The 14,763-nt window shown below is 31.0% G+C and overlaps 1 protein-coding gene and 2 pseudogenes across 1 annotated transcript in view; 2 read left to right on the top strand and 1 right to left on the bottom strand.

The window, feature by feature from the left end:
• LOC149894923 (uncharacterized) overlaps positions 1-14,763 on the top strand; it is a 156,838-nt gene that overhangs the window by 101,577 nt on the left and 40,498 nt on the right. The gene's annotated exons all lie outside the window — the stretch shown is intronic.
• Positions 4,025-6,400, bottom strand: LOC149894928 (uncharacterized; annotated as a pseudogene).
• Positions 7,864-10,082, top strand: LOC149894927 (uncharacterized; annotated as a pseudogene).

Below are 14,763 nucleotides of genomic sequence, written 5' to 3'. Positions count from 1 at the left end.
TAAGTTGGAGATCTTTTTTTTATGTTGTTCCTGACAGGTTTTGAAGTAAATGGAAATTATAGAACCTTTCAGTTATCAAATAAGATTATCTTTTGTTACACATTTTTATTAAAGATATTATTTAGTTGTTGCATTGAACTTTATCTTTAGAAAATGGTAGCAGAAATTAATAAAATAAAAAAATTTCTAGTATCAATTTATAAATAAAGAATTAACGATAACAATAATTCTTAAAGAGATATTAGTAAAATTTTATTTTTCATTTCATACTATTTATATCATTTAGGTTCTATATTTTCTTTATTGTATTTTATGTTATATTTATCTTTAAGGAATTACATTATTATAAATATTTCGTTAGTTTTCAATGTCCAGTTAAAAAGAGTTTTTGAAGCGTGCTAACAAATTGAGCACTATATTTCTCCCAACCATGTTAGTTTGTATAATTAGTACTGCTTTTGTATCAGATGGGTGGTAATTATAACATTTGTAATGGTTAGAACCAATGTGTGTTAAGAATATTATAATGAAATAATCCGTATATTAAAAAATGTAAGTATTATTTTATCAAATTACAATACTATGTGGCTTAATTCTTCTTTAATTATAATGGAGTGATTTTAACTGATTATTCCCTACAATAACGTATTTTAACTGAATAAAAACAGCGGATAATTTGATGCACTGACGTAATAACTCCTTTATTTAAAAGGATTGTTTTATCGGAAAAATATCAACGGACTTCAGTCTGTTAAAACTTTAATCCGTTAACTTAACGGAAAAGCCGTTGGTGCAATAGCGACGGATTGATCTGTTACCCAATTCGTTGTATACGATGGATTTTTTTTTAGAGTGTACATGCATTAATAAAATTTTTCCTGTTGCCAAAAAAAATTCAATTGTCTTTTGTTTAAATTGACAGCAAGTTGAGGCATGCAGTACCCTGTGGTGTAGCTGTCACACAGTATAGACTATGGAATCACATATTACTATTGTCAGATAGAAAATTAGTGTGGCATTTAAGGTCTTCCCACGGACGATCTTTGTAAATGGTTGATAAGCATTTTGCTGAGATTGTTCTTTGTATTTTATGAACTGCTCACTGCAATATGTTCAATAGACAGGTTTTTAATTGAAAAATTGGGGCTGTTTTTTTTAATATTCACAAAGTTTCTTTTAACTGTTAAAAGATTTTATTTCGATATCTCCAACAAAATCTTGAGAAACCAGGATGAACTTGATAGAATAGTAATATCTCAGGTTCCTCAACTTAGACCTATAGTTCAGTGCATGAAAGACTTAAAAAAGTTAAGGATTCTTGTTCTGATCGAACTCTTGAGCCAGAGTATTATATAACTCCTTTGTATTATCTGCACGGGTTCTAAGGAAAGTAATGTCAGTAGGCTGGAAGTTTCACATTTTGCTGCGTCATTTTCAACCCTTTGTTGAATACCATAACTGTGCCCTTTGTTGAATACCATAACTCAATCCAAGCTTGCTTAACAGAGTGGAAAGGCATTCTAAATTTAAACTGAGATGGAGTAGATTTAAACGTGTAGATGAGCATACTCAACATAGTGAGCAACTGCTATCCTCTGTAGCTAATTTTAATGGAGGAAGAAGTTAACATTAAGTTTGAAATGCACCTCTAGAAACAAAAAGTAGTCAACAAGTCTAGGACAGTGACTATAGTCAAAACGGCTATTTTTATAAATGACTTTTTCTACAATATCTCAAGAGCTCCAAGTCACAAGAACAACCTTTGTTTTAAGTACGTATGTTCTTTTACAACCTGCCACAAGGTTACATCCTGGTTGTGAAAATAGTAGGTAGATTGAAAAAAAATGTATAATAATTTGCTCTTATTATATTTTTGAAAAGCTTTTTCAAATCAAACTGAAAAGGTCGCTAATAGTATTATCTACAATAGAATCTTAGATTTAGAAATCAACAAATGATTTAAATAGAAGGAGAATTCAATTTGGTTATACATGATGAATATCCCACCCAACATAAGACGACTTTAAGACGCATGTAACTCATCTTTAACTCGTCTAGACGTCTACAACTAGTTAAAGACGTGTTTCAGTCGGCTTTTCAACACCTCATTAAAACATCTTCCGACAACCAGTTTAAGACATTTTTAAGACATCTTAACAAGGCGTCTTTTGGAATAACAAGTTTAAGACATCCGTAAGACATCTTTACAAGAAGTCTGTCGGAACAACCAGTTTAAAAGACGTCTTAAACAACCAGTTTAAGACGTCTTAAAGACGTCTTAAACTGGTTGTTCCGACAGACTTAAGATATCTTAACAATACGTCTGTCGGAACAACAAATTTAAGACGTCCGTAAGACATCTTAACAAGACGTCTTTCGGAATAACCAGTTTAATACATCCGTAAGACATCTTAACAAGACATCTTTTGGAATAAGCAGCTTAAGATGTCTTTAATCGTGGAAGTATTAGAGATGGACGTGCAACGTTATTGTTTTTTTGCAAACCATACTAGCTGCACATTCTTAAAAATCTATTGTTTTAAACAATAGAAATTCAATTCTCTTAAAGTCTGTCGGATTCGTCGAAAATTTTTGGGCTTGCATAACCAGTCATATTAACCTTCCTTTTACTTATTATAGATAACAGCAATAGAATCAGGTTTTAAGCTTCACTTTATATAGCAAGGCATTCTTAATATTTTAAGAAATAACGCGGATGATGAAAAGAAATTGAGATCATTTACTTGAATAACTCTAGTACATGTTTAAACTTGAGAGGTAATAAATTTTTTTTTTTTCTCTTTCAGTTTTACATTTAATTAGTCGTAATACAATAAAGTCCGTGATATATGCTTTCGTGATGCAATAAAATCCGTGATATATAGACTAATTTAAATAAAAACTTGGTATCTGATAGAAGATCTAATGATCTTGTCGCCAGAACCATAAAAAGTTGTAATAGAACGTAACTTAAGCCATTAATAAATATAGACAAACAAAAATGACAAAATACAATAAACAAAAGAGCGTGTTTATACAAACTTCTTATTTTTAAAAGTATTTCATCATATTGTCATTGAAGAGAATGAATTTTTTTAATTTCTTTTTAAAGACTGGGAAGGTAATTGATAAATCAAAATTAGGTAAAACAATTTTGTTCCAGAGATTGGGTGCACGATAAGCTATACAGAACTGACTGAATTTTGTTCGACAAAAGGGTTCAAAGAGTGAGTTATCATTTCGTAGTGTATACTTATTTTTTGTTTTTAAGGTAATAAAATCTTTAAAAACGTGTAAGGACGGATTGATTTTACATTGAAACATAAAGCATAATACTTTATATACATTCACTTCATAAATGTTAAGTACTTTTATATTTTTGAATAAAAACTTTGAATGCGTAAGTCGATTTTCAAAACAAACTAAGCGTATTGCGTGTTTCTGACGATGGTAAAGAGTACGCAACTTACTTTTGCTTGTACTTCTCCAAGCAATATTTGCATAGTTAATTTAACTATGTATAAGTGAGTAGTAGAGTTGGATTAAAATGGTTTTGTTTAAATAATTTCTTGACTTATAGAGGACTCCTATATTTTTAGAAACCTTTGTACAAATGTAGTCAATATGTGGTTTTCATGTAATATTCTCATCAAGATAAATGCCAAGAAAACTAGTAAAAGTTTCTTTTTTTATTTCTAGTTCATCTATAAGAATTTTTAGCATGGTTGTTGGTAAAAAATGTTTTTTAGATATAGGGTGAAATAGAAGTATTTTGTTTTATCAAGGTTTAAGGTCACAAAGCCACAAAAGTTATTTCCTCAAACACTAAGTACTTTTAGAAGTACATAGAAAGGACAGTTAGAACTATCTGTCTCCCATTTGAAAATTATTTACCTGAAGTATCTTTTGGGTGGTTTAAATGGTGGGCCAAAGCCGCCCTGTGTGTTAGGGTGACTTTGGCTCAACCCTGTAAAAAGGGACTAAAGGAAGCAAAACAACAATAAAAACAACAATATTTAGGCAAAGAAAATAAATTTACAAAAATAAAGTGACAAAAAAAGATGTAGTAACAAAGTTCTTGTATACAGTAAATAAAATATAGGTACAAACTAAACAAGTATAGGTACCAAGTAAACAAAACAGTTTAGGTATAAAGTAAACAAAAATGACTTAATAAATGTTTTAAAAAATTTAGTGAAAAAGTTCTGGAACTGAATAAATTCCTCTTTTCGAAATGTTCTTTGGTTCCTCAATAAAACCGACTATTTCAGACTAGGGAAAAAAAAGTTGCACTGCTGGTAGTGACCATTTCCAGTGAAGTCCTTTTTTTTTCATAATAGTGATTTCTGCTCCATTTTTTCATAATTTTTTCAACTGCAGAAAAAAAATTTCTAAAGTTACTTTAAAATTATTCAATAGTTATTACATTAAATAATATTAGTTATCAAAATAATTAGTTATAAAGTTTACTAATTGATTAGCTAAATATGAATAATTCAAAATAAATAAACAAACCTGTCCAGGATTTAACTCTCCATTCCATTTAACTATTACATAACAATTCTCTACAAGATTTCTCCTTTTTACAAACATATTTTGTTTTATCAATATTTTGAAAGTTCTTTTTGCCTAATGCTGAATGAACTAAAGATTCTGTATGACTTTCTACGACTAAACTTGCATCCGCAAAAAATAGATTAGAAGTCTCAGTAGTTCCAGTATTTGTACTTGGGCCAGCAAAGTCAATGTTGTTAGTCTCAATTGTATTTATAATACTGGTAGGTGTATCTACATTATTTGAATTTAATCTATTATTCTCATTTATAACACAAGATGATATATCTGTTGAACATAAGCTTTTACCTGGGACAGCACATACTTTACGTCGCTTTGATTTTTTAGAACCATCTGAGGGATCATCCAGTGACTTACATAAATGATCTAAAAATGATTGGCTTACTAAATCAGTAGTTGAGTCTAAACCTACATTACAACATGGTAGTCGTGAAAGCACTTGAGACTTGTGTAATGGAAAAATTCCAGTTTTGCGAAAACCAGCTCTAAGGTTATCATACCCATGTTCATTTAAGTTGGTAATTAAACGGTCTAAAAGTCTAGGAAATTCATCTTTAGGAAGAGAAGCAACTCTCCTTCCTTTTCCTTTCTCCTTCCATTCACATAATATTTTGCGCCAGTTAATCTTCTAGGTCTAAAGTAGGCATCATCTAATGGCTGCGTGAGATGTGTAGAGTTTGCTGGTAATGCCACAAATCCTATGTTATTGCTTTGACATGCATCCAGTACTGCAATGCTCAAATGCGAAGATACGTTATCACCTATAATGACACTTCGTCCTTGAGCCTTCTTAAGTCTTGGAAGAAGTAAAGAAAAAAACCAGTCCTCAAAACATGTTGAGTCAAACCAACCACTTTTTAATCTGTTATAACGTGCTTTTGGTGGCCCATGTTCCATCCATGTATTCCATAACGACTCAGCTTTGTAAACAACATAAGGTGGTAGCAATTCGCCATTAGCATTGCCACAAAACATTACAGAGAACAAGGTCTTTGTAGAATTAATTATGTGTTCAGGATACTTACATCCACACTTCAATATTTTTTTTACCTGGATCATCACTGAGATTGGTTTCATCATAATTCCATATATTATCAGGTGATATATTACTTATTTCATTTGATAGATTTATAAAGTAGTTATCAATCACAGTCGTTCCTATTTCTGCTCTCTTTCGCTTTATGTTGCTTGCAAATCTCACTGTGAGTTCTGGATTTCTTTTTAAAAAAGATTGAATCCAATCGCCCCCTGGAAAATTATTTTTGAACTGAGGTATAACGACGCCTTTTTTCTCTAAATACCCTTTTACTATGCATCTAAAATCATATTTATCAACAGGAAAACCAAACTCAGATGATTTTATTGCATATGCCTTAAACATGTCTTCTTCTTTTGATGTAAATATTTGCTGACCACCATACTTTTTAGGATATGTCTGCTTTATTTTATTTTTTAATGTTGATCTTGGTATATCGTATTTCAAAGCTGCTTGTCGTTGAGTAATTAAACCATTCTTTAAATCTTTTAATGCATTGTCTAACTGTTCTAAAGTATAAGTAACATATTTTGTTTTTCCACGATTTGGCTTGAAATTTTGTGGCATATTTAAACTAAGAACTAAACAAATTTCGCTATTTACTAATACAAACTGTTATACTGATTTTCTATAGCATTACTACTACAAAATTTTTCATTCCAACATAGTAACTACCATAATATCTATAAATGATCACTAAAAAAGCTTTACTCTAATACATGGGGTGACTTTAGCCCGGGCCAATGTCACCCTATGTAGTGGGCCAAAGACAACCTATTTTTTTTTAATCTCAATTGCAAAAAAGTAATAAAGTGTTAAGCTTTTAAAACAAGATAGAATCAAACACTAATGGTTTAAAACTAATTCAGTGTATATTCCAATAAAAAACCTTCTACAGGTACTGCTATCGATGTAAAAGTTTACACACCTAAAAAAATTCGGATTTTAGGTGCTTCTTCTAAAGTGCAACTTACAACAATATCACAAAGACTCGAGTTAAGTAAACTAAGTTAGACTAAATAAATAATAAATTTCCACAAATTGCTACTAAACATTAACCGGCATACCTTGAGGTATCGATTTTAAACCATTTTTAAACAAAAATTTTGCTTGGGATAAAGTTATCCCGTAGGGCCAAAGCCACCCAATCTTGCGATACATTTAAACCACTCAGATACGCATTAAGGGTGTCCCAAAAATATATTATAAATCGAATTTTAATGTGCGGAATACTACATTTAGCATAATTTTATCCACAAAGAAAAAAAAAAAAAAAAAATTAAGTTTTTAGCTCAAGCGGAAGGTTATTTAGATGAATTCACTTTTATATAATAATTTATAATAAATAAATTTTGATTTAAAATTTGATTTTTATCCGAGTTAATTTTTATTTATGTTTCGACAAAAGCATGGCCAACAATAAAAATAAATGATGCGTGCTTTATAAACAATAAAAATTAATGATGCGGAAATTTAACTCAAGCCCATATACAATTAAAGTATAAATCAAGTTAAAAAGTTGTTTTCAACCAAGAAATTCGTCTAAAACACAGGTTTGAAATTGTATATAAAACTTGTTTACCAGTTTCACTATTTTTTCATTATTTTTTGTATAAATTGTAGAATATACTTTAATCTATAGTTGTATACTACAATCCTGATTCAATCAGCTACAACTTAATGCGTCTAATGAGGATTTTTTAAATAAAATAAATTTTAGAAAATGTCTCTAAACATAAATTATCACGTTAATTCACTGAAAACAGATATTGATGATGCATCAAAAGCTACAAGGAAGAGGAGACCATTTTATTTGCTAGGGTTTCCTTTATAGGGTTTTGCCCCTAATAGACTTCCAACAAATGGAAAAATGCTGAGAAGGTAATACTGGCTTAATCTCGAAAAAAGCATAAGGTAAATCTGAAAGCAATTAACAAAAGCATTACATTTTTTACACGTTTAATGTTAACTTTTTAATGTTTTTTTTTTTTTTTTTTAACTTTTTAGCACCACACAAATCAACATCAAAGTTGGTTGTTCAGTTGCTTCCGGGAAGACGTATTTAAGATGCTCCAGGTTTGCTGATGGATTTTGCAGAGAGAATACTAAGCAGATAGTTACTGGTGTCTGTATTCTGAGAGAGCTTGTCAATTTATGGGAGCAGGCTGGGTTTAATGATGTTTTCGTTGTAACGGAGCAAACTATCAAGACCAGAATCACCAAAAAAAGTCAAGGGATACCACACTTTAAAAATGCTAAAAACACTCGAACTACCAGAGGGTAGCTACAAAAAGAAGGTGAACACTTTTTTGAAAGAGAGCAGTGCTCTCTTCTCTATTAATAAAACAAACGTATTTGATTTAATAAAAAGTGATAAAAATAGGAATGATGAGGCTAAGAAGGAAGACATAAATTTCTTGAGGCTTTGTCTAAGAGGGGATATGGTCAAATTTGGGAACACGGACAATAAATTTAGTGAAAATGCTCACAGGGCACAAGAAAAAATAATTAAGATGTCTGAAAAAATCCAAAGACATAGAGATAAAAATAAGAAAAAGGAGATTAGTTATTTGGAAAGTGACTTTTCAAGCACAAATAGTGACAATCAAACTGAGTGCGACGAACTATATTTACCTCCAGCTAAAGTGCAGAAAAAACAGAAAAGGTTTCAGAGTGACATCAAAGTTTGCCTTCAGTTAAGTATGGAAAATATTCTTAACAATTGGATTCCAATTATGACCAGATTTGGAATTGGAGTCAGACCGGGTATGTGTCTTTTGTCTTCTCTTTACAAGGCTGGTGGAGTTAATATTGATAATATCTCGATATCAAGATCAACTCTAAACAGGAAAACTCATAATGTTGTGGAGTCTAAGGCACAGATAATTAGAGAGGAAAACATTGATGAAATAAGAGGTTTAAAAGTTGTGGTACATTTCGATACCAAAATTTTGAAAAAGGAATTTCTAAATATGAGGACAGAATTGCTATCAGCGCATCTTCACCAGAGTCTGGTCCAATAGACTTTCTTCTTGGCATCTTAAAAATCGAAAGCTCCAAGGGAAGTGATCAAGGCATTGCAATTTAAACAATGCTTGAATACTATGAAATGCCGGATCAGATTATTGGATTGTGTTCTGACACAACATCCAGTAACACTGGTAAAAATAAAGGTGCTGTAAGTATTATTATTATCTATGCCCTTAAAAGACCGGTTCTCTGGTTAATGTGCAGACATCACATTTATGAAAGACACGTGGCTCATGTGATGAAAAAAATATTTGGTCCTACAAGTAGTCCCAGCAAAAAACTTCACGTAATTCTCCAAAAACTATGGCCGCAGATTTACGAAGATGTAAATAAACTTGAGAGAATTGTAAAGTTTGACTGGTCTCAAGATGCTTTCAGGCCCGGCTCATTACTGTTCAAACTTGCCTTGGATACTAAAGAGTTTTTTATTACAGCTCTTCATAAGAATACTTTTCAGAGAAGTGATTAAAAGTATCTTTGTGAGCTTATGGCATTTTTTCTAGGAGCTGAGTTATCGAACTTTTCATTTAAACAGCCTGGAGCTCATCATGAAGCAAGGTTTATGGCTGACTGTATATATGTACTAGTTATTCAGATGACTCAAAAGTACCACTCTGCTGATTCCGAAACAGTTGGAAAAAATACAATAAACCATCTGAAAGTCGCAACCAACTACATAGTATTTTTTCATGGACTCTTCTTTCTAAAAAGCTTTAATGCTTCTCAAGCACCTTCAAATGATTTAATGGCGTTCGATTATGCTTTTCAGTTACAAACAGTAGACGAGTTTAAAGAATTTGCAGCAATAGGTTCTTTACCAAAGTCTTAAGCGTCACACTTGGTATCTGTCTCCGCAACAACTCATTTTTGCTCTTGCTGATAAGGATCTGAAAACCGAAGTTAAGACCAACATGTTAAACAAACTGCTTTCTTATGATATCCCGGAGTTAAAAGGTCTGATTAAAAAGAGACCTGAAACTAAGGTTGAAATTATTCCTACATCAAAATTAGAAGACTTTGTCAACGAGCAGTCCTACACCTTTTGTTCTTGCTATTGGAGATCTCCAAGAAGGAAATTCTGCTATGGAAAGAAAAAGGCATCGAAGGATGTGAAAATGAGGAAGTTTCCCAGTCTTTTACTTACTTTTCAAAGTGTGTAAGAGCACTTGCAGTTGTAAATGACCGTGTAGAACGCCACATTAAGTTAATTCAAGATTTCATAGAGAGAACACACAATGAAGACAGGCTTCAGGATACTCTCCAGCTATTTTCTTCAATAATACGAAATATAAATGCGATTTTTAGTTGTTATTAATAATAATGGTTGTTAATGTATATGTAGTACTTTTTATAAATTTATGTATTTGTAATATAGATACTTCAGAAGAGCCGTAAAAAGGTTTCAAAGAACGCTACAAAGAAAGATTTAAAAACTATTTAGTTAAATATTATTTGTATTAATCATATTGGTTTAAGTTATTTTACATTATGTTATATTATTTTTTGATGTTTGAAAAAAGCGATTTTTTGATGTTGAAAAGGTAAAACTTTTATAGCTCATAGTTTTCGAACGTTAAAAGATTTTTGTGTCAATTTTAAATTTTATCGACGAATATAGATTTAGTTGAGAATAGTAAAAAAAATTACGTATCACCTTGTTGCTCTTACGTTTAGGGCAGTTGTAGCTAAAACTTTAGGCCTTTATGCTCCCAGGATCCAATCATTGTAATTTTTTGCAAAGCATCCTTATTTAACATAAGTTTAAACATATATGTTTGGAGTTTGTTCTATGTCTGAAAATTAAATTCGAACGTTAAAAAATGCTGTATCTGCGCATGCGCCTGCATTCTAAAAGTTATTTGCTGTTCATTTTGTTGCATTTAAAACAAATTTCTCCTTAAAATTGATGATTTATTTTATAAAAAAATTTACTTAAAAAGTTTACGACAAGCATATTTGTTTGTTTGACACGCAGCAATTTTTTTGTTTGCTTAGGTAACAATTGTAATCGGAATAATATAAACTAAGTTATTATTAAGTCAAGTTTTACTTAATAAATTAAAAGTGAATTCACCTAAATAACCTTCCCCTTGAGCTAAAAACTTAATTTTTCGTTTGTTTTTTTTTATAGATAAAATTATGCTAAATGTAGTATTCCGCACATTAAAATTCGATTTATGATATATTTTTGGGACACCCTACTGTATGTATATACATATATATATATATATATATATATATATATATATATATATATATATATATATATATATATATATATATATATATATATATATATATATATATATATATATATATACACAGTGGTTTTCATAAATTTAGACGCACTCATATTTGAGAATTTAAGTTTTTAGTTTTTTAACAATAAAACAATAACGAAAAAAGATTTCGGTTTAGTTTTTTCTCTATTTATTAGATAAATACATACAGAATACAAAATTTTAAAAAAAACTACAAAAAAAATGCAAACACTAAGTAATAATTAGGTACAACTACATGGTATTACAAAAATAAGACAAAAAAAATTGTTCATAAATTTAGACGCACGATACATTAGTAGGCGTAATTTATGAACCAATCACTATTTTGTGTATCCGCCTTTTGCTTTAATACAACTAAGAACTCTTCTAGGCATAGACTCAACAAGATTTTTGCTCATCGCCTCTGGGACCTTATACCAGGTCTCCTTAAGGACGTCCTTCAGCTGGCCAAGTGTGGAAGTTTGAACTATTGCCAATTCACGGTCAATCCAAGCCCAAATGTTTTCAATTGGGTTCAAATCAGGTGAGTATGGAGGCCACGGTGTTGTCTTGATATTATTATTGTTGAACCACTCCTTTGTATAGTATGCAGTATGTGCAGTAGCGCCATCTTGTTGAAGTTTCCATTGTTCATCATTGAGCATAAGCAGGTCAATTGATGGAATTAGTTTGTTTTCCAGTACTTCTACGTATATTCTGGAGTTGATTCTTTCGGTGTATGTTTGGCACATACCAACACCTTTGTAATTGAAGCATGACCAGATTCCTATCGAGCCTCCTCCACTTTGCACAGTCGGTCTAATGTACCTGGCGTAATACTTTTCGTGAGCCATTCTTTTGACTGTTATGTTAGATTTGGGATTGATCAGCTCAAAGTTACTCTCATTACTCCACGTAATGTTTTTCCATTGTTCTATTATCCAATACCTTCTTTCACGACACCATTTTAGTCTCCTTTGTTTATCATATGGACGCAAGAGCGGTTTCTTCAAAGCAGTGTAGACTCCAATCTTGTATTTGATAAGTATTCGACGGACTGTGCTTTTAGAAATAGATGTATTTCGCGTTGTATTAAATTCTATGTTCAATTCTTTGTAACTAATTCTTGGATTAGCTCTGACAGCTCTAAAAAGGGCATTATCGTCCTTTCTGGTGGTTGACAAGGGTCTACCTGGCCTCGCTTTCTCGCTGGCACTACCAGTGTGAAGAAAGTTTTGCTTCGTTGTCCGAACGCATTTCTCAGTGACTCCAATTAACCTTGCGATTTCTCTATTACTTTTGGTTCCTTCTTTGATGTGAGCAATAATTTGCCATCTTTCAGCTTGAGTGATACGTCTTTTGCCCATTTTTCGCGTCTTTTTAGTGCAAAACTAACTTAACTTTTGTTTATTTGTTAAATAATGATTAACTAATTCCAGGTAAGTTATATTTATATAAGGTTTTATGACAAAATCAATTAATTTAGGCCTATTAATGAGAAATATGGGGAAAAAAATTACTAACTAACTATCAACTAACAAGGTATAAGACTTTTTTGATTGTGCGTCTAAATTTATGAATAAAATAAAATCAAGCTTATCAATTAACTTTTTTGTGTTAATTGGAATAAAATGAGTAATAAACATCCTGTAAAAAAAATTAAGGTACTCTATAATAGAGTTTCACCTCCTCTACTAATTTATATATCAAACATAGCGGTAGCACTTTTATTTTATTTTTATTTTAAGCATTTTCTTACATAAATGTAAAGAAAAAATGAGTGCGTCTAAATTTATGAAAATCACTATATATATATATATATATATATATATATATATATATATATATATATATATATATATATATATATATATTAATCTTGTAAAATTTAGTTATGAAATATTTAGAACATTCTGGCAATCTTGAGAAATAAAAATTATTAGCTATTTTGTCTTCAAATTGAAGTTATTAATTTATGCCAAAAAATCGCGTTTCAGAAACCATAGTGCTCTGGGGGGCGGGTTGAGCAGCTCGGTAAACTTTAGGGAACATTTTCTCAAACAAATCTAAAAACGCTTTTTTTTCTTAAGCAATTTTTAGCAGACAAAATATTTTTTCTAGTAGTGAAAAAATTATGTAAATTTGACGCACAGTGGCTCAGGATGATCAAAAAACGGTAAAAACTCAATAAAACCTGATAAACATCGTAAACAAAAATATTATATGTGAAAATAATAGTTTTATGGGTCAAAGAATTCAAATTTGTTAACAAAAATGTTTATTACGCGCACCTTTGACACGTGCATTGCGCGCATAACCACAATGAATGACGGTAAAGCACTCAATGCTGTGGTATCAAATATGCTTAAAAGAAAATAATCCCTCTGTGACTGGAAGAATTTTAAATTTGAGTATCAATATGATCAAACTATTTAGGGACCTGCTCATTAATATGAACATCACAACCACAAGACCGGATGTAAAAATTTTCAAGCAGAAGTCTGAATGTCTGTTTGATCTTATTTCTAACGATCAGTTTTAAAAAGCCATTCAAATGTCACAGTCTGTCCATAGAATGGTTGTTCATGGTGTTTCTTTTTAAGTATCCAGTTGGTTCTTTGTCTGAGAGTGCCATTGAAGCGAGGAACAAAGCCAATAAAACTGCACGAGTTGGTCATAAACTTTTATTTTCTTTTGCCGAAAATACTAGGGGTACAGCTATTTATTTATGACATAAGACGTGTACCTATACTGCAATAGAACAAAATGCAAGAGATATAAAAGCTATGCTGCAAGAAGATTTAGGTGATAACTATTCTTAAGGTAAATATTGGAAAAAACTATGTGTATCTTTAAATTTTGATATTTAATGTTATCGTTTAATTTTATTAATAATACATTTTAGGTGCTAGTGGTAGCCAATCTGATACTTCTGAGGTCTTTTTACATAATCAACACAGTATGTTTTTTTTATGCTTGCAAAAAAAAACAGATAATAATAATAATTGTCAGAAAAGTTGAAACATAAGAATCCCAAACGTTTCTTTTTGAGGAAAAACTGCGTCAATTGACCTCAAATTGATTCATTTTGCCATATGGTTTTGTTTTCCTCCAAAATCTGTCTAAAGTTCTATTTCTACTTAGGGATGCATAGTGCAATTCTTGAAGTTTTGTTGTAAATATTAAATGTTGCTCCACATAAGGATTGCTGAGACATGTTTATAATGAAAATTTTAATTATACTTTAACTTTTGGGAAGTGTATGCACCCATGATCCTAAAAATCTATGCGGCCAATTTACTGAATATATGTTGTCACTTTGACCTCTAAAGTAATAGCCAATGATAGCAAACTTTACATTTTATTATAATTTAATGATCATTTACTGACCAAAGTATTTAAGAAAACTTAAAGATAATAAAAATTAATAGCACTCAATTGGGATCAAGGGTGCCTACCAGAATGCCCCCTTGATCCTACATATATACACCCTTGATCCTACCTTTGTATACTTGATTAGGGATTGCGATTTCCCGGCCATTTTCCATTCCCGAGATACCGAAAACTATTTACAAAATCCTGGGAAAATATTTATCAGGGAAAGTATAAATAACTAAACACACTTTTCTATATTTCTATTTATTTTTTATAACTGTTTAGGATTTTAAAGTGACTTCTGAGAAAAACCAGTGCATCGAGATGGCTGTCTGTCAATCTAGTTCTATAGTTGGTAAAAAAATCCAGTTGAACTAAACACCCTTTCAGCCTTAACACTGGAAGGACGAAGAGTTAAAAGCGCATTATAAAGCATATTTGATCCGATTCAGCTATTGCATTTACAGAAAACCCATCAATAGCAGC

This window comes from Hydra viridissima, unplaced genomic scaffold (assembly GCF_058129835.1).
Source record: "Hydra viridissima isolate aposymbiotic clone 2 unplaced genomic scaffold, HvirCarnegie_v1 scaffold_1, whole genome shotgun sequence".
Lineage (NCBI taxonomy): Eukaryota > Metazoa > Cnidaria > Hydrozoa > Anthoathecata > Hydridae > Hydra > Hydra viridissima.
Note: the sequence above shows the minus strand (reverse complement) of the source record. Positions and strands in the feature narration are given on the sequence as shown.